This window comes from Falco naumanni, chromosome W (assembly GCF_017639655.2).
Source record: "Falco naumanni isolate bFalNau1 chromosome W, bFalNau1.pat, whole genome shotgun sequence".
Lineage (NCBI taxonomy): Eukaryota > Metazoa > Chordata > Aves > Falconiformes > Falconidae > Falco > Falco naumanni.
This window is the reverse complement of record NC_054079.1, coordinates 27,311,053-27,329,831: the sequence shown is the minus strand read 5'-3', so window position 1 is coordinate 27,329,831 and position 18,779 is coordinate 27,311,053. Positions and strand designations below refer to the sequence as shown.

Here is an 18,779-nt window from a genome sequence, read left to right as displayed (position 1 = left end):
TTAGTAACGGGGCGGCTGGTGAGACGCACGGAGACGTCCGGCGCGCAGCGCAGTCCCCAGGAGGAGAGGAAAAAAAAAAAAAAAAAAAAAAAAGGGGGGGGGAAGCTAAAAACTTCCTTTAGGTTGTCTTAAGAATTGGGGAATTCCTAGAATGTAACAACTGAAATAGCGCTCTGTGTCTTGTTTGTTCTATGTGTTGTCTTGTTACATGTTCAAAACTTGGAGTTATGAAATGTATGTTGAAAAATAATAATATTCTGGTTAATTCGTGGCAAATAGCGGAAAACTTAACACTCTGCTTAAGACCAGGAAAAATGTGGTTTTTTTTTTTTTTTTTTTTTTTGTTGTTGTTGTTTGTTTTTTGGCAATTGTTCATTGAAATGCATACTTTGTGAACTGTCAGTGTTCCTAAAAGTTGTACATAAGTGCACGGTACCGTATAACATACTGCTTGTGTGACTGAGGGCTGCCCGGAGAGTGTGAATGGTGTGATTGAGATGCGCATTTTGATTTTCAGTGTATAGCTTAATTATTTTGACTGAGTGTGAGTGCAAGAGTGCTTGAGACATGCGTTTGAGTGCAATATAAACAAGAAGCTCTATCCGTGTTTCCGACCTTGGGTGGCTAAGGCGACTGGAGAAAAAGTAATTAAAATTGTAAAATGGGAAATGGAAGGAGTAAGCCCTGTGAAAAATCGCCCTTGGGTTTCATAACACTCTCCTGCAATTAATGTTGTTTCTGAGGAAGAGGAAAAGGCAAAAATACATGCCAATGCTCTAGCAGTAGCTCTAAACAACAACAAGGTACAAGGCCGAGGGGACCGGGGTCCTAAGCCAAAATGTTATCAATGTGGACAGGAAGGTCACTTTAAACGTAACTGCAAAAAGAATCTAGGAGGAAAGTCTCTGTTGAAGGGAAATTGTTTGCGTTGTCAAAAATTTGGTCATAAAGCGGCCGATTGTCGCTCAAAATTTAGAAAAGATGGTACACCCCTCTTTGTTCCGGGAAACGGGAACAGCCGCGTTCTGAGGGACGCGGCCAAGAAATATCCCCAGAACCCAACAAAATTCATGGCTGCCTCGGCGAGCTGTATTCAGCCACCAGAGGAAGCGCAGGAGTCGATTTGGCCGTGGCAGAACCTGTAAATATCACTGATGAAAAGGTACATGTACTTCCTTCTACAGTTAGTGGTCCTTTGGGTTATGGTTTATCTGCACTCCCTATAGGATGCTCTTCTGCGTCAAAAAAGGGGATTTTTGTTCTTCCTGGTTGTATTGATGCCGATTATACCGGACCTATTGGAATTATGGTAAAAGTTTTTTCTCCACCTGTTCATATTCCAGCAGGAAGCACTATTGCACAGCTCATTCCATTCCAAGCTACTGTCCCTCAAAAAGGAGAAAAGGACAGGGGTCAAGGTGCATTTGGCTCAACGGGTATGCCTAACATTGCCTTTTGTCAACTTATTGGTGCCGAGCGGCCAAAATGTAATGTTAAGATATCTGGTCCACAAGGTGTTAATCTTCCTAATGTTTCAATGATGATTGATACTGGTGCTGATGTTACTGTTCTTCCTTTTTCAGTTTGGCCTACCATGTGGGAATTAGATAGTGCGGGTTCAACCATTTCAGGCAGTGGGGGAAGTCGTCTGACACAGGTCAGTAAAAACTTCATTCTTTTCACGGATCAAGAAGGACATCAAGCATGGGTAAAACCTTATGTCCTACACACATCCTTGTCCTTGTTAGGTAGAGATGTACTTTCCCAATGGGGAATGAGAATCTCTACAGATTTTTGATTGGGGCCATTGATAGCAGCTCTCGCCCAACCTTAAAATTAAAATGCAAATCAGAAACTCCCGTATGGGTTGATCAATGGCCCTTACCTCAAGAGAAGCTGCAACACATTCAAGAATTAGTCCAAGAACAATTGGATTTAGGCCACATCAGACCTTCTGTTAGCCCATGGAATACACCCATTTTTACAATGCAAAAGAAATCAGGAAAATGGAGATTATTACATGATTTAAGAGCAATAAATGAAAAAATGGTTGACATGGGTGCCCTTCAGCCTGGGCTGCCTTCTCCCACTATGTTACCACAAAATTGGGACCTATTAATTATTGATTTAAAAGATTGTTTTTTCACTATTCCTCTGCATGAGGATGATTGTGAAAAATTTGCATTTACAGTGCCAGCTATAAACCGTGCCGCTCCAGCAAAAAGGTATGAGTGGGTTGTACTACCTCAGGGTATGAAAAACTCCCCAACAATATGTCAGTGGTTTGTGGATTTAGCTCTACAATCTTGGAGAGAGAATAATCCTAACCTTATTACCTATCATTATATGGATGATCTCTTAATAGCCAGCCCTCACACACTAGCCCCTGAAAAAGAACAGGATGCTTATATAGACACTCAGGTGGCATCCTCAGTATTACAAAATTCTCCTCTAAAACAAGCAACAGAGTCACATGCCTTTTTTCACCAATCTGCCCGGTCTCTCCAAAAACAGTTTGGTCTGTCTCGTCAAGACGCTAGGACTGTCATAGCGGCCTGTCCTGATTGTGCCAGGTTAACACCTCTTCAACAGGAAGGTACAAATCCTAGAGGGTTACAACCTCGACAAATCTGGCAAACTGATGTTACAGAATTCACACCCTTTGGAGTACTTAAATATGTCCATGTCACAATTGATACCTGCTCGAAAGCTATTTGGGCGACTGCTCATAAATCTACCAATGCTGTTGCCTGTATTCAGCATTGGACGTCAGCCATGGCTGTGCTGGGCCGCCCAGATATGGTAAAAACAGATAATGCCCCTGCATATCTTAGTGCCAAAATAAAGACCTTTTTGCTGCAATGGCAGGTGAAGCACGTTACCGGAATTCCGAATAATTCTGGTGGTCAGGCAATTATTGAACGTGCCCATCAATCATTGAAACATTACCTGTCTGTTTTTCGAAAAGAGGGGGAGAGGAGTCCTCATGTAATAGTGGCAAAAGCATGCTATGTACTGAACTGGTTGAATCCCAGAACGGAATGTACTGAACAGCCGATTTTCTATCACTTTTCTAACAATCCCAACGATTTTTCGAATTGTGACATAGCTGTCCAGGTATTTGACCCTGTCTCAAATTGTTGGTCAGGGCCTCATAATTTATTAACGTGGGGTCGGGGTTATGCATGTATCTCCACAGGGGCAGTGACCAAGTGGATTCCAGCAAAATGGGTTCGCCCGTGGATTGAAAACCGACCCACTGAAAAGAAACAGCAGGGTGACTACGACAGGATTGACTCCTAAATGAACAGGAGGGATCAGTGGGCTCAGTGGGCACAGCATCGAGAAAGGTTATTCCGACCGCCACGACCAAATGAAGAAAAGCGGCTTGTAGATAAGTTAACATACATTATTCTGCCCATCTTGCAGCAGTTACCTCGGGAGATACAATGTCAATTACCCTCCGGTGAATTGTCTTTGTTACACTGTGACCGTATCGTGCGTGCGTTGCAGGATCTTTTTGGGCAAGGACCGATAGAAACAGAAAATTCTTGTCCTATATGTGCTACTTCTTGTAATTCAACAGTTACTCTATATTGTGGATATTGTAAAAGGGTTGGAGCATATAGGCGGAAGGTTTTACACTCTTGGCTGTGTCCACCCTGTCGGTATAGTATCCTACGTTTTGGTTCCGGTGGTTTTTCCCTTCTTACTGGGACACATGCCCCTACTTTTTCAGGTATAAACGAGGCCTTACAATCTTATGAAGCCTTCGGACAGATATTTTTAGCAGAACATCGAAATGAACTCATCTTCTGGGTTCGCATTATCAGAAAAAGTTTTGAATCTCATATAATACAACATTATTGTAAATGTGAACGATGGCATTATTTTTTAGAAATAGGCCTAATGAATATTGCTTTTGCTTCTGCTTTGCATAGTATATTGTTGTTTGTTATTCTTTTGTTACTTTTAGTGCCTTGTCTTTTACAATGTTTCCAAAGCTGTATGGAATGCAGTATTAATGCTGTATTTAAAAAGAAAGGGGGAGGTGTTGGGGCTTTTGCTGTGTTGAATGATTATACTGAACTTTGAAGCAAGTGGAAAAATACTGAAGAAATAAGACGAGGGCACGATCAGAGCAGTGGAATGAAGAGGGAGGAACAGGTTGCAGGTGCTTGCACAAAACCAAGGCCAGCAGGACGCGATAAGAGGAGCTGGGAAACAACAGAAAAGAGGCTACGTGCCTGAAGAAGTGGAAACAGAGATCTTGCCAATAAACAATTGTTAACCAATCATATTATTATACGCTTGTAGAATAGCCAATCATATTATCACACGCTTATAGAGTGCCTTATAAAAGTGTACCTGGTTTGTACAATAAACGGATCAGATCTTGAACTCCATGAGTATTTGAATCTGACTCCCGCTCGCCCGAAATGCCCGCAGCACTAACCCTAACACTAACCCTAACCCTAACCGAAACCAAACCCTAACACTAACCCTAACCCTAAACCTAACCCTAACCCTAACCCTAAACTAACCCTAACCCTAACCCTAACCCTAATCCTATCCCTAACCTTAACTCTAACCCTAACCCATACCCTAACCTAACCCAAACCCTAACCCTAAAACTAACCCTATCCCTAACCCTATGTCTAACTCTAACCCTTAACCTAACCGTAACCTGAACTTTTACCGTAACCCTAACCATAGTCCTAACCCTAACCCTATCCCTAAACCTAAGACTAAACCTAACCCTAACCCTAACCCTAATCCTAACCCTAACCGAAACCAAACCCTAACACTAACCCTAACCCTAAACCTAACCTTAACCCTAACCCTAACCCTAAACCTAACCCTAAAACTAACCGTAACCTGCACTTTTACCCTAACCCTAATCCTAACCCTATTCCTAAACCTAACCCTAACCGTAACCCTAACCCTAATCCTAACCCTAACCGAAACCTAACCCTAACCCTAACCCTAACCCTAACCCTAACCCTAGCCCTAACCCTAACCCTAACCATAAACCTAACCCTAATCCTATCCCTAAACCTAATCCTAACCCTAACCCTAACTTTAAACTTAACGCTAACCCAAACCCTAAACTTAACCCTAACTTTAAACCTAACACTAACCCTAACCCTAACTCTAATCCTAAACCTAACCTTAACCCTAACGTTAACCCTAACCTTAAACGAAACCTAACTCTAACCCTAACCATAACCTTAACCCTAACACTAACCCTAACCCTAAACCTAACCCTAACCATAACATGAACCCTAACCTTAACCCTAACCCTAAACCTATCCCTATCCCTAAATCTAACACTAGCCCTAACTCTAACCCTAACCCTAACCCTAACCCTAACTTAACCCTAACCCTAGCCCTAATTCTAACCCTATCCCTAACCCTAACCTTAACCCTATCCCTAACCCTAACCCTAACCCTAACCCTAACCCTAACCCTAACCCTAACCCTAACCCTAACCCTAACTTTAAACTTAACCCTAACTCAAAACCTAACCTTAACCCTAACATTAAATCTGACACTAACCCTAAGCCTAACTCTAATCCTAAACCTAACCCTAACTCTAACTTTAAACCTAACCCTAACCCTAATCCTAACCAAACGCTAACCCTAACACTAACCCTAAACTTAACCCTAACCCAAACCCTAAACCTAACCCTAACCCTATCCCTAAACCTTACCCTAACAAAACCCTAACCCTAAACCTAACGCTGACCCTAAACCTAACCCTAACCCTATCCCTATCCCTAACCCTAAATCTAACCTAACCCTAAACCTAACCCTAACCATAACATGAACCCTAACCCTAACCCTAACCCTAACCCTAACCCTAAACTAACCCTAACCCTAACCCTAACCCTAAACCTAATCCTATCCCTAACCTTAACCCTAACCCTAACCCATACCCTAACCTAACCCAAACCCTAACCCTAAAACTAACCCTATCCTTAACCCTAAGTCTAACCCTAACCCTTAACCTAACGGTTACCTGAACTTTTACCGTAACCCTAACCATAGTCCTAACCCTAACCCTATCCCTAACCCTAACCCTAACCCTAACCCTAACCCTAACCGAAACCAAACCCTAACACTATCCCTAACCTTAACCCTAACCCTAACCCATACCCTAACCTAACCCAAACCCTAACCCTAAAACTAACCCTATCCTTAACCCTAAGTCTAACCCTAACCCTTAACCTAACCGTAACCTGAACTTTTACCGTAACCCTAACCATAGTCCTAACCCTAACCCTAACCCTAACCCTAACCGTAACCCTAACCCTAACCCTAACCCTAACCCTAACCCTAACCGAAACCAAACCCTAACACTAACCCTAACCATAAACCTAACCCTAACACTAACCCTAACCCTATCCAAAAACCTAACCCTAACCAAACCTTAACCCTAAACCAAACCCTAACCCTAAACGTAACTTTAAACCTATCCCTAACTCTAAATCTACTGTAACCCTAAACCTAACACTAACCATAAAATGAACCCTAACCTTAACCCTAACCCTAAGCCTAAACCTATCCCTAACCCTAACCCTTACCGAAACCCTAACCCTAACCCTAACTTTAACCCTAACCCTAACCTAACCATAACCCTAACCGTAACTTGAACCAAACACTAAACCTAACCCTAACCCTAACCCTAACCCTAACCCTAACTTTAAACCCTAACCCTAACCCTAACCCTTACCGAAACCCTAACCCTAACCGTAACTTTAACCCTAACCCTAATCCTAACACTAACCGATACCATAACACAAACCGTAACCCTATCCCTAACCCTAACCCTAACCCTAACCATAACCATAACCCTAACCCTAATACTATCCCTAATCTTAACCGTAACCCTAAGCCTCAACCTAACCCTAACCCTTACCCTACCCATAACCATAACACGAACCATAACCCTAACCAAAACCCTAAGCCTAACCTTAACCCTAACGATAATCCATACCCTAACCTAAACCTAACCCTAAAACTGACCCTATCCCTAATCCTAACCCTAACCCTAACCTTAACCCTAAACATAACATGAACGCTACCCCTACCCCTGACCCTATCTCTCACCCTAAACTTAACCCTAACCCTAACCCTAACATTAAACCTAACCCTAACCCCAACCCAAAACCTAACCCTAACCCCAACCCAAAACCTAACCCTAACTTTAATGCTAACTCTAACCCTAACCCAAATCCTAACCCGAACCCTAACCGAAACCTAACCCTAATACTAACCCTAACCCTAAACGTAACCCTAACCCTAACCATAACATGAACCGTAACCTTAACCCTAACCCTAAACCTATCCCTATCCCTAAATCTAACCCTAACCCTAACCCTAACCCTAACCCTAACCCTAACCCTAACCCTAACCGAAACCCTAACCCTAACCCTAATCCTAACACTAACCTATACCATAACACAAACTGTAACCGTATCCCTAACCCTAACCCTAACCCTAAACATAACCATAACCCTAACCCTAATACTATCCCTAATCTTAACCGTAACCCTAAGCCTCAACCTAACCCTAACCCTTACCCTACCCATAACCCTAACACGAACCATAACCCTAACCAAAACCCTAAGCCTAACCTTAACCCTAACGATAACCCATACCCTAACCTAACCCTAACCCTAACCCTAAAACTCTAAAACTAACCCTAACCCTATCCCTAAACCTAACTCTGACCAAACGCTAACCCTAAACCTAACCCTACCCCTATACCTAACCCTAAATATAACCTAACCCTAAACCTAACCCTAACCTCAACCCTAACCCTATACCATAACATGAACCCTAAACCTAACCCTAACCCTAACCCTAACCCTGAAACTAACCCTAACCCTAAGCCTAACCCTAAACCTAACCCTAAACCTAACTGTAACCTGCACTTTTATCCTAACCCTATTCCTAAACCTAACCCTAAACCTAACCCTAACCGTAACCCTAACCCTAACCCTAACCGAAACCTAACCCTAACACTAACCCTAACCCTAACCCTAACAATAAACCTAAACCTAACCCTATCCCTAAACCTAATCCTAACCCTAAGCCTAACTTTAAACTTAACGCTAACCCAAACCCTAACCTTAACCCTAACTTTAAACCTAACACTAACCCTAACCCTAACTCTAATCCTAAACCTAACCTTAAACCTAACTTTAACCCTAACCTTAAACGAAACCTAACCCTAACCCTAACCAGAACCTTAACCCTAACAGTAACCCTAACCCTAAACCTAACCCTAACCCTAACATGAACCCTAACCTTAACCCTAACCCTAACCCTAAACCTATCCCTATCCCTAAATTTAACCCTAAACCTAAACCTAACCATAACGTAAACTTTAACCCTGACTTAACCTAACCATAACCCTAACCGTAACTTGAACCAAACACTAACCCTAACCCTAACCCTAACCCTAACTTTAACCCAAACCCTAACCCTAACCCTTACCGAAACCCTAACCCTAACCCTAACTTTAACCCTAACCCTAACCCTAACCCTAACCCTAACCCTAACCCTAACCCTAACCCTAACCCTAACCCTAACCCTAACCCTAACCCTAACCCTAACCCAAACCCTAACCTTAACCCTAACTTTAAACCTAACTCTAACCCTAACCCTAAACCTAACCTTAACCCTAACTTTAACCCTAACCTTAAATGAAACCTAACTCTAACCCTAACCATAACCTTAACCCTAACACTAACCCTAAACCTATCCCTATCCCTGAATCTAACCCTAACCCTAACCCTAACCCTAACCCTAAAACTAAACCTAACTCTAACCCTAAGCCTAACCCTAACCCTAAGCCTAACCCTAAACTTAAACCTAACCCTATCCCTAATCATAAACCTAACCCTAACCCTAACTCAAACTTTAAACCTAACCCTAACCCTAACCGTAACTCTAAACCTAACCCTTACCCTAACCCTGACCATAACAAGAACCATAACCCTAAACCTAACCCTAACCCTAACCCTAAACTTTAAACTTAACCCTAACTCAAAACCTAACCTTAACCCTAACATGAAATCTGACACTAACCCTAAGCCTAACTCTAATCCTAAACCTAACCCTAACTCTAACTTTAAACCTAACCCTAACCCTAACCCTAACCAAAGGCTAACCCTAACACTAACCCTATCCTTAACACTAACCCAAACCCTAAACCTAACCCTAACGCTATCCCTAAACCTTACCCTAACAAAACCCTAACCCTAACCCTAACCCTAACCCTAACCCTAAACCTAACCCTAAAACTAACCCTAACCCTAACCCTAACCCTAACCGAAACCAAACCCTAACACTAACCCTAACCCTAAACCTAACCCTAACCCTAACCCTAACCCTAACCCTAACCCTAACCCTAACCCTAACCCTAACCCTAACCCTAATCCTATCCCTAATCTTAACTCTAACCCTAACCCATACCCTAACCTAACCCAAACCCTAACCCTAAAACTAACCCTATCCCTAACCCTATGTCTAACCCTAACCCTTAACCTAACCGTAACCTGAACTTTTACTGTAACCCTAACCATAGTCCTAACCCTAACCGTATCCCTAAACCTAACCCTAAACCTAACCCTAACCCTAACCCTAACCGAAACCAAACCCTAACACTAACCCTAACCCTAAACCTAACCCTAACCCTAACCCTAAACCTAACCCTAACGCTATCCATAAACCTTACCCTAACCAAACCTTAACCCTAAACCTAACCCTAACCCTAAACGTAACCTTAAACCTATCCCTAACTCTAAATCTACCGTAACCCTAAACCTAACCCTAACCATAACATGAACCCTAACCTTAACCCTAACCCTAACCCTAACCCTAACCCTAACCCTAACCCTAACCCTAACCCTAACCCTAACCCTAACCCTAAAACTAAACCTAACTCTAACCCTAAGCCTAACCCTAACCCTAAGCCTAACCCTAAACTTAAACCTAACCCTGTCCCTAACCATAAACCTAACCCTAACCCTAACCCTAACTTTAAACCTAACCCTAACCCTAACCTTAACACTAACCCTAACCCTTTACCCTAACCCTGACCATAACAAGAACCATAACCCTAACCCTAACCCTAACCCTAACTTTAAACTTAACCCTAACTCAAAACCTAACCTTAACCCTAACATGAAATCTGACACTAACGCTAAGCCTAACTCTAATCCTAAACCTAACCCTAACTCTAACTTTAAACCTAACCCTAACCCTAACCCTAACCAAACGCTAACCCTAACACTAACCCTAACCTTAACCCTAACCCAAACCCTAAACCTAACCCTAACCCTATCCCTAAACCTTACCCTAACAAAACCCTAACCCTAAACCTAACGCTGACCCTAAACCTAACCCTAACCCTATCCCTAACCCTAAATCTTACCTAACCCTAACCCTATCCCTAACCCTAAATCTTACCTAACCCTAACCCTAACCCTAACCCTAAACTAACCCTAACCCTAACCCTAACCCTAACCCTAACCCTAACCCTAACCCTAACCCTAATCCTATCCCTAACCTTAACCCTAAACCTAACCCATACCCTAACCTAACCCAAACCCTAACCCTAAAACTAACCCTATCCTTAACCCTAAGTCTAACCCTAACCCTTAACCTAACCGTTACCTGAACTTTTACCGTAACCCTAACCATAGTCCTAACCCTAACCCTATCCCTAAACCTAACCCTAAACCTAACCCTAACCCTAACCCTAACCTGTTGGGGCTTTTGCTGTGTTGAATGATTATACTGAACTTTGAAGCAAGTGGAAAAATACTGAAGAAATAAGATGAGGGCACGATCAGAGCAGTGGAATGAAGAGGGAGGCACAGGTTGCAGGTGCTTGCACAAAACCAGGGCCAGCAGGACGCGATAAGAGGAGCTGGGAAACAACAGAAAAGAGCCTACGTGCCTGAAGAAGTAGAAACAGAGATCTTGCCAATAAACAATTGTTAACCAATCATATTATTATACGCTTGTAGAATAGCCAATCATATTATCACACGCTTATAGAGTGCCTTATAAAAGTGTACCTGGTTTGTACAATAAACGGATCAGATCTTGAACTCCATGAGTATTTGAATCTGACTCCCGCTCGCCCGAAATGCCCGCAGCATCTGGTGACCCCGACGTGTGGATCGGTCGAAAAGTCAGGAGGATTCGTTAAGGATCGTGTTACAAGCTGCGGAGCCGGCGAGGATCCTGCTGCCAGCGGAGAGAGAGCTGGGCGCCCGAAGAAAGGCGGAAAGTGCACGGCTGACCGGTGAGTCAGTAAACAAGCAGGATTGGGATCACTGCATCAGTGGTGGAAAAAGCAATCGTAGACAGTTTGATGAAACTGGCAGAGAAAACTGAAACGCCAGTCTCACGGCAGGCAGTAATTTATCTGCTATGTTGGAGTCGCCGCCGTGGTTTCCTTGCTTCTGCGCAAGATGTATATAATAATGAAACATGGAAGAAAGTGGGAGAGGACTTGTGGGAATCTGTGCAAGTCGGGACTAAGGGGGTGAAGACTTTGGCTCGCACGTATCGGGCTGTACGGGGTATGGCCGCGCAGTTACACGGCGAGGTGCAAGTCGCTGCAGCTGTTAAAGCTGCAGTGCGGCCTCCCGGTGATCCTACTGCTCAGTCGGAGGAAGAGCCAGAGGGGCAACCTCCGTGTGAAAATCCCCCCGATTATACATCTAAAGCTTATCCAGTAATGACTACTGCTGAACGAATAGCGTGGGGATTAGATGATGAATTACCACCCTGGTGTCCTGATAAGGAACAAACGGCAAGCGGCAGACAGACATTAATACCGGCAGTTGCGAGTACTGGATGTAAAACTGCTGGGGTGGGAACAGCTCCACCAGCTCCTAAATAACAGACTGCATTTTTTGAAGCATGTTTGTCTTTGCAAAGGTGAAAGTTGAGATCTGACTTCCTGACCAGTGTTAAAATGCACCATGGCCTCTGGCTACTTTAAGATGATTGTGTGACTTTGGACAAACCTGGTAGGAGCAATGCTGAAATCAAGTTGTAAGTTATATTTCATCCTGAGACTGATGTTTCTGGCATTACATAACGTAATTTTGATATGGAGAAATAGTGTGAAATGGGGACAATGGACATCGATTGTGATTGTATATGTCTGCTCAAGGAATGTGGGTATGGTGACTAGTCATGGGTGCAGTGTCTGGTCACATAGGCACACAGCTTTGAGGAGACAACTACAGTTTTGGGGAGACGCCTGCCCTTCTTCCTCTAACAAAAGGGGCTATTTAAAAAAAAAAAAAAAAAAGAAAATGAGAAAAGGATGAGAGATATTCCAATGCTATCTAGAGGGAGGGAGTGCTAAGTTTCCTTGCTGGAGAAGATCGGATGGTCACAAGAACATGAATCACCTACAAACCTGCAAGACCACCACATTCCAGGAAACGGACTGATAAGCTAATTAACATACAAAGCGGGGTTTAGGTAACAAATATGTATAGGCGCTAATTGAATATTCATTTGTTTCATTGTATAAATGTGGGATGGTTCGTCACTTCGGGTATGCATGCTTGTGGAGGAGCGATCCCCCGTGCATCTGCGCGCAATAAACATACCTACTTTATAACTTTCGAGTTATAGAGTCAAATTCCGCAAGTCAGTTTTGGCGAGCCAGGCAGGTTTCTGCTCGGCTGAGGGACCAGCTGCGGAGCGGACGCTCCTAGGCGCGCCCCGGGAGATTTTCTCGGAGGAGCCTCCTCTTCTCAGCTGTTCACCCGGGAGCAGAAGAGAACCCCTGGATCCGCGGATAAAACGGTATGTTTAGTAACGGGGCGGCTGGTGAGACGCACGGAGACGTCCGGCGCGCAGCGCAGTCCCCAGGAGGAGAGGAAAAAAAAAAAAAAAAAAAAAAAAGGGGGGGGGAAGCTAAAAACTTCCTTTAGGTTGTCTTAAGAATTGGGGAATTCCTAGAATGTAACAACTGAAATAGCGCTCTGTGTCTTGTTTGTTCTATGTGTTGTCTTGTTACATGTTCAAAACTTGGAGTTATGAAATGTATGTTGAAAAATAATAATATTCTGGTTAATTCGTGGCAAATAGCGGAAAACTTAACACTCTGCTTAAGACCAGGAAAAATGTGGTTTTTTTTTTTTTTTTTTTTTTGTTGTTGTTGTTTGTTTTTTGGCAATTGTTCATTGAAATGCATACTTTGTGAACTGTCAGTGTTCCTAAAAGTTGTACATAAGTGCACGGTACCGTATAACATACTGCTTGTGTGACTGAGGGCTGCCCGGAGAGTGTGAATGGTGTGATTGAGATGCGCATTTTGATTTTCAGTGTATAGCTTAATTATTTTGACTGAGTGTGAGTGCAAGAGTGCTTGAGACATGCGTTTGAGTGCAATATAAACAAGAAGCTCTATCCGTGTTTCCGACCTTGGGTGGCTAAGGCGACTGGAGAAAAAGTAATTAAAATTGTAAAATGGGAAATGGAAGGAGTAAGCCCTGTGAAAAATCGCCCTTGGGTTTCATAACACTCTCCTGCAATTAATGTTGTTTCTGAGGAAGAGGAAAAGGCAAAAATACATGCCAATGCTCTAGCAGTAGCTCTAAACAACAACAAGGTACAAGGCCGAGGGGACCGGGGTCCTAAGCCAAAATGTTATCAATGTGGACAGGAAGGTCACTTTAAACGTAACTGCAAAAAGAATCTAGGAGGAAAGTCTCTGTTGAAGGGAAATTGTTTGCGTTGTCAAAAATTTGGTCATAAAGCGGCCGATTGTCGCTCAAAATTTAGAAAAGATGGTACACCCCTCTTTGTTCCGGGAAACGGGAACAGCCGCGTTCTGAGGGACGCGGCCAAGAAATATCCCCAGAACCCAACAAAATTCATGGCTGCCTCGGCGAGCTGTATTCAGCCACCAGAGGAAGCGCAGGAGTCGATTTGGCCGTGGCAGAACCTGTAAATATCACTGATGAAAAGGTACATGTACTTCCTTCTACAGTTAGTGGTCCTTTGGGTTATGGTTTATCTGCACTCCCTATAGGACGCTCTTCTGCGTCAAAAAAGGGGATTTTTGTTCTTCCTGGTTGTATTGATGCCGATTATACCGGACCTATTGGAATTATGGTAAAAGTTTTTTCTCCACCTGTTCATATTCCAGCAGGAAGCACTATTGTACAGCTCATTCCATTCCAAGCTACTGTCCCTCAAAAAGGAGAAAAGGACAGGGGTCAAGGTGCATTTGGCTCAACGGGTATGCCTAACATTGCCTTTTGTCAACTTATTGGTGCCGAGCGGCCAAAATGTAATGTTAAGATATCTGGTCCACAAGGTGTTAATCTTCCTAATGTTTCAATGATGATTGATACTGGTGCTGATGTTACTGTTCTTCCTTTTTCAGTTTGGCCTACCATGTGGGAATTAGATAGTGCGGGTTCAACCATTTCAGGCAGTGGGGGAAGTCGTCTGACACAGGTCAGTAAAAACTTCATTCTTTTCACGGATCAAGAAGGACATCAAGCATGGGTAAAACCTTATGTCCTACACACATCCTTGTCCTTGTTAGGTAGAGATGTACTTTCCCAATGGGGAATGAGAATCTCTACAGATTTTTGATTGGGGCCATTGATAGCAGCTCTCGCCCAACCTTAAAATTAAAATGCAAATCAGAAACTCCCGTATGGGTTGATCAATGGCCCTTACCTCAAGAGAAGCTGCAACACATTCAAGAATTAGTCCAAGAACAATTGGATTTAGGCCACATCAGACCTTCTGTTAGCCCATGGAATACACCCATTTTTACAATGCAAAAGAAATCAGGAAAATGGAGATTATTACATGATTTAAGAGCAATAAATGAAAAAATGGTTGACATGGGTGCCCTTCAGCCTGGGCTGCCTTCTCCCACTATGTTACCACAAAATTGGGACCTATTAATTATTGATTTAAAAGATTGTTTTTTCACTATTCCTCTGCATGAGGATGATTGTGAAAAATTTGCATTTACAGTGCCAGCTATAAACCGTGCCGCTCCAGCAAAAAGGTATGAGTGGGTTGTACTACCTCAGGGTATGAAAAACTCCCCAACAATATGTCAGTGGTTTGTGGATTTAGCTCTACAATCTTGGAGAGAGAATAATCCTAACCTTATTACCTATCATTATATGGATGATCTCTTAATAGCCAGCCCTCACACACTAGCCCCTGAAAAAGAACAGGATGCTTATATAGACACTCAGGTGGCATCCTCAGTATTACAAAATTCTCCTCTAAAACAAGCAACAGAGTCACATGCCTTTTTTCACCAATCTGCCCGGTCTCTCCAAAAACAGTTTGGTCTGTCTCGTCAAGACGCTAGGACTGTCATAGCGGCCTGTCCTGATTGTGCCAGGTTAACACCTCTTCAACAGGAAGGTACAAATCCTAGAGGGTTACAACCTCGACAAATCTGGCAAACTGATGTTACAGAATTCACACCCTTTGGAGTACTTAAATATGTCCATGTCACAATTGATACCTGCTCGAAAGCTATTTGGGCGACTGCTCATAAATCTACCAATGCTGTTGCCTGTATTCAGCATTGGACGTCAGCCATGGCTGTGCTGGGCCGCCCAGATATGGTAAAAACAGATAATGCCCCTGCATATCTTAGTGCCAAAATAAAGACCTTTTTGCTGCAATGGCAGGTGAAGCACGTTACCGGAATTCCGAATAATTCTGGTGGTCAGGCAATTATTGAACGTGCCCATCAATCATTGAAACATTACCTGTCTGTTTTTCGAAAAGAGGGGGAGAGGAGTCCTCACGTAATAGTGGCAAAAGCATGCTATGTACTGAACTGGTTGAATCCCAGAACGGAATGTACTGAACAGCCGATTTTCTATCACTTTTCTAACAATCCCAACGATTTTTCGAATTGTGACATAGCTGTCCAGGTATTTGACCCTGTCTCAAATTGTTGGTCAGGGCCTCATAATTTATTAACGTGGGGTCGGGGTTATGCATGTATCTCCACAGGGGCAGTGACCAAGTGGATTCCAGCAAAATGGGTTCGCCCGTGGATTGAAAACCGACCCACTGAAAAGAAACAGCAGGGTGACTACGACAGGATTGACTCCTAAATGAACAGGAGGGATCAGTGGGCTCAGTGGGCACAGCATCGAGAAAGGTTATTCCGACCGCCACGACCAAATGAAGAAAAGCGGCTTGTAGATAAGTTAACATACATTATTCTGCCCATCTTGCAGCAGTTACCTCGGGAGATACAATGTCAATTACCCTCCGGTGAATTGTCTTTGTTACACTGTGACCGTATCGTGCGTGCGTTGCAGGATCTTTTTGGGCAAGGACCGATAGAAACAGAAAATTCTTGTCCTATATGTGCTACTTCTTGTAATTCAACAGTTACTCTATATTGTGGATATTGTAAAAGGGTTGGAGCATATAGGCGGAAGGTTTTACACTCTTGGCTGTGTCCACCCTGTCGGTATAGTATCCTACGTTTTGGTTCCGGTGGTTTTTCCCTTCTTACTGGGACACATGCCCCTACTTTTTCAGGTATAAACGAGGCCTTACAATCTTATGAAGCCTTCGGACAGATATTTTTAGCAGAACATCGAAATGAACTCATCTTCTGGGTTCGCATTATCAGAAAAAGTTTTGAATCTCATATAATACAACATTATTGTAAATGTGAACGATGGCATTATTTTTTAGAAATAGGCCTAATGAATATTGCTTTTGCTTCTGCTTTGCATAGTATATTGTTGTTTGTTATTCTTTTGTTACTTTTAGTGCCTTGTCTTTTACAATGTTTCCAAAGCTGTATGGAATGCAGTATTAATGCTGTATTTAAAAAGAAAGGGGGAGGTGTTGGGGCTTTTGCTGTGTTGAATGATTATACTGAACTTTGAAGCAAGTGGAAAAATACTGAAGAAATAAGACGAGGGCACGATCAGAGCAGTGGAATGAAGAGGGAGGAACAGGTTGCAGGTGCTTGCACAAAACCAGGGCCAGCAGGACGCGATAAGAGGAGCTGGGAAACAACAGAAAAGAGGCTACGTGCCTGAAGAAGTGGAAACAGAGATCTTGCCAATAAACAATTGTTAACCAATCATATTATTATACGCTTGTAGAATAGCCAATCATATTATCACACGCTTATAGAGTGCCTTATAAAAGTGTACCTGGTTTGTACAATAAACGGATCAGATCTTGAACTCCATGAGTATTTGAATCTGACTCCCGCTCGCCCGAAATGCCCGCAGCACTAACCCTAACACTAACCCTAACCCTAACCCAAACCAAACCCTAACACTAACCCTAACCCTAAACCTAACCCTAACCCTAACCCTAAACTAACCCTAACCCTAACCCTAACCCTAATCCTATCCCTAACCTTAACTCTAACCCTAACCCATACCTTAACCTAAACCGAACCCTAACCCTAAAACTAACCCTATCCCTAACCCTATGTCTAACTCTAACCCTTAACCTAACCGTAACCTGAACTTTTACCGTAACCCTAACCATAGTCCTAACCCTAACCCTATCCCTAAACCTAAGACTAAACCTAACCCTAACCCTAACCCTAATCCTAACCCTAACCGAAACCAAACCCTAACACTAACCCTAACCCTAAACCTAACCTTAACCCTAACCCTAACCCTAAACCTAACCCTAAAACTAACCGTAACCTGCACTTTTACCCTAACCCTAATCCTAACCCTATTCCTAAACCTAACCCTAACCGTAACCCTAACCCTAATCCTAACCCTAACCGAAACCTAACCCTAACCCTAACCCTAACCCTAACCCTAACCCTAACCCTAACCATAAACCTAACCCTAATCCTATCCCTAAACCTAATCCTAACCCTAACCCTAACTTTAAACTTAACGCTAACCCAAACCCTAAACTTAACCCTAACTTTAAACCTAACACTAACCCTAACCCTAACTCTAATCCTAAACCTAACCTTAACCCTAACGTTAACCCTAACCTTAAACGAAACCTAACTCTAACCCTAACCATAACCTTAACCCTAACACTAACCCTAACCCTAAACCTAACCCTAACCATAACATGAACCCTAACCTTAACCCTAACCCTAAACCTATCCCTATCCCTAAATCTAACACTAGCCCTAACTCTAACCCTAACCCTAACCCTAACCCTAACTTAACCCTAACCCTAGCCCTAATTCTAACCCTATCCCTAACCCTAACCTTAACCCTATCCCTAACCCTAACCCTAACCCTAACCCTAACCCTAACCCTAACCGAAAACAAACCCTAACACTAACACTAACCCTAAACCTAACCCTAACCCTAACTTTAACCATAACCCTAACCTAATCATAACCCTAACCGTAACTTGAACCAAACACTAAACCTAACCCTAACCCTTACCGCAACCCTAACCCTAACTTTAACCCTAACCCTAACCTAACCATAACCCTAACCGTAACTTGAACCAAACACTAAACCTAACCCTAAACCTAACCCTAAGCCTAACCCTAACTTTAACCCTAACCCTGACCCTAACCCTTACCGAAACCCTAACCCTAACCCTAACTTTAACCCTAACCCTAACCCTAACCCTAACCCTAACCGAAACCCTAACCCTAACCCTAATCCTAACACTAACCTATACCATAACACAAACTGTAACCGTATCCCTAACCCTAACCCTAACCATAACCATAACCCTAACCCTAATACTATCCCTAATCTTAACCG

The 18,779-nt window shown here is 43.0% G+C and overlaps 1 long non-coding RNA gene across 1 annotated transcript; it reads left to right on the top strand.

The window, feature by feature from the left end:
• Positions 1 to 669: 669 nt before the first annotated feature.
• Positions 670 to 3,266, top strand: LOC121080582. The gene is made up of 2 exons (XR_005825424.1): positions 670 to 1,436; positions 3,200 to 3,266. It is a non-coding gene; the product is annotated as an uncharacterized LOC121080582 (long non-coding RNA).
• Positions 3,267 to 18,779: the final 15,513 nt, after the last annotated feature.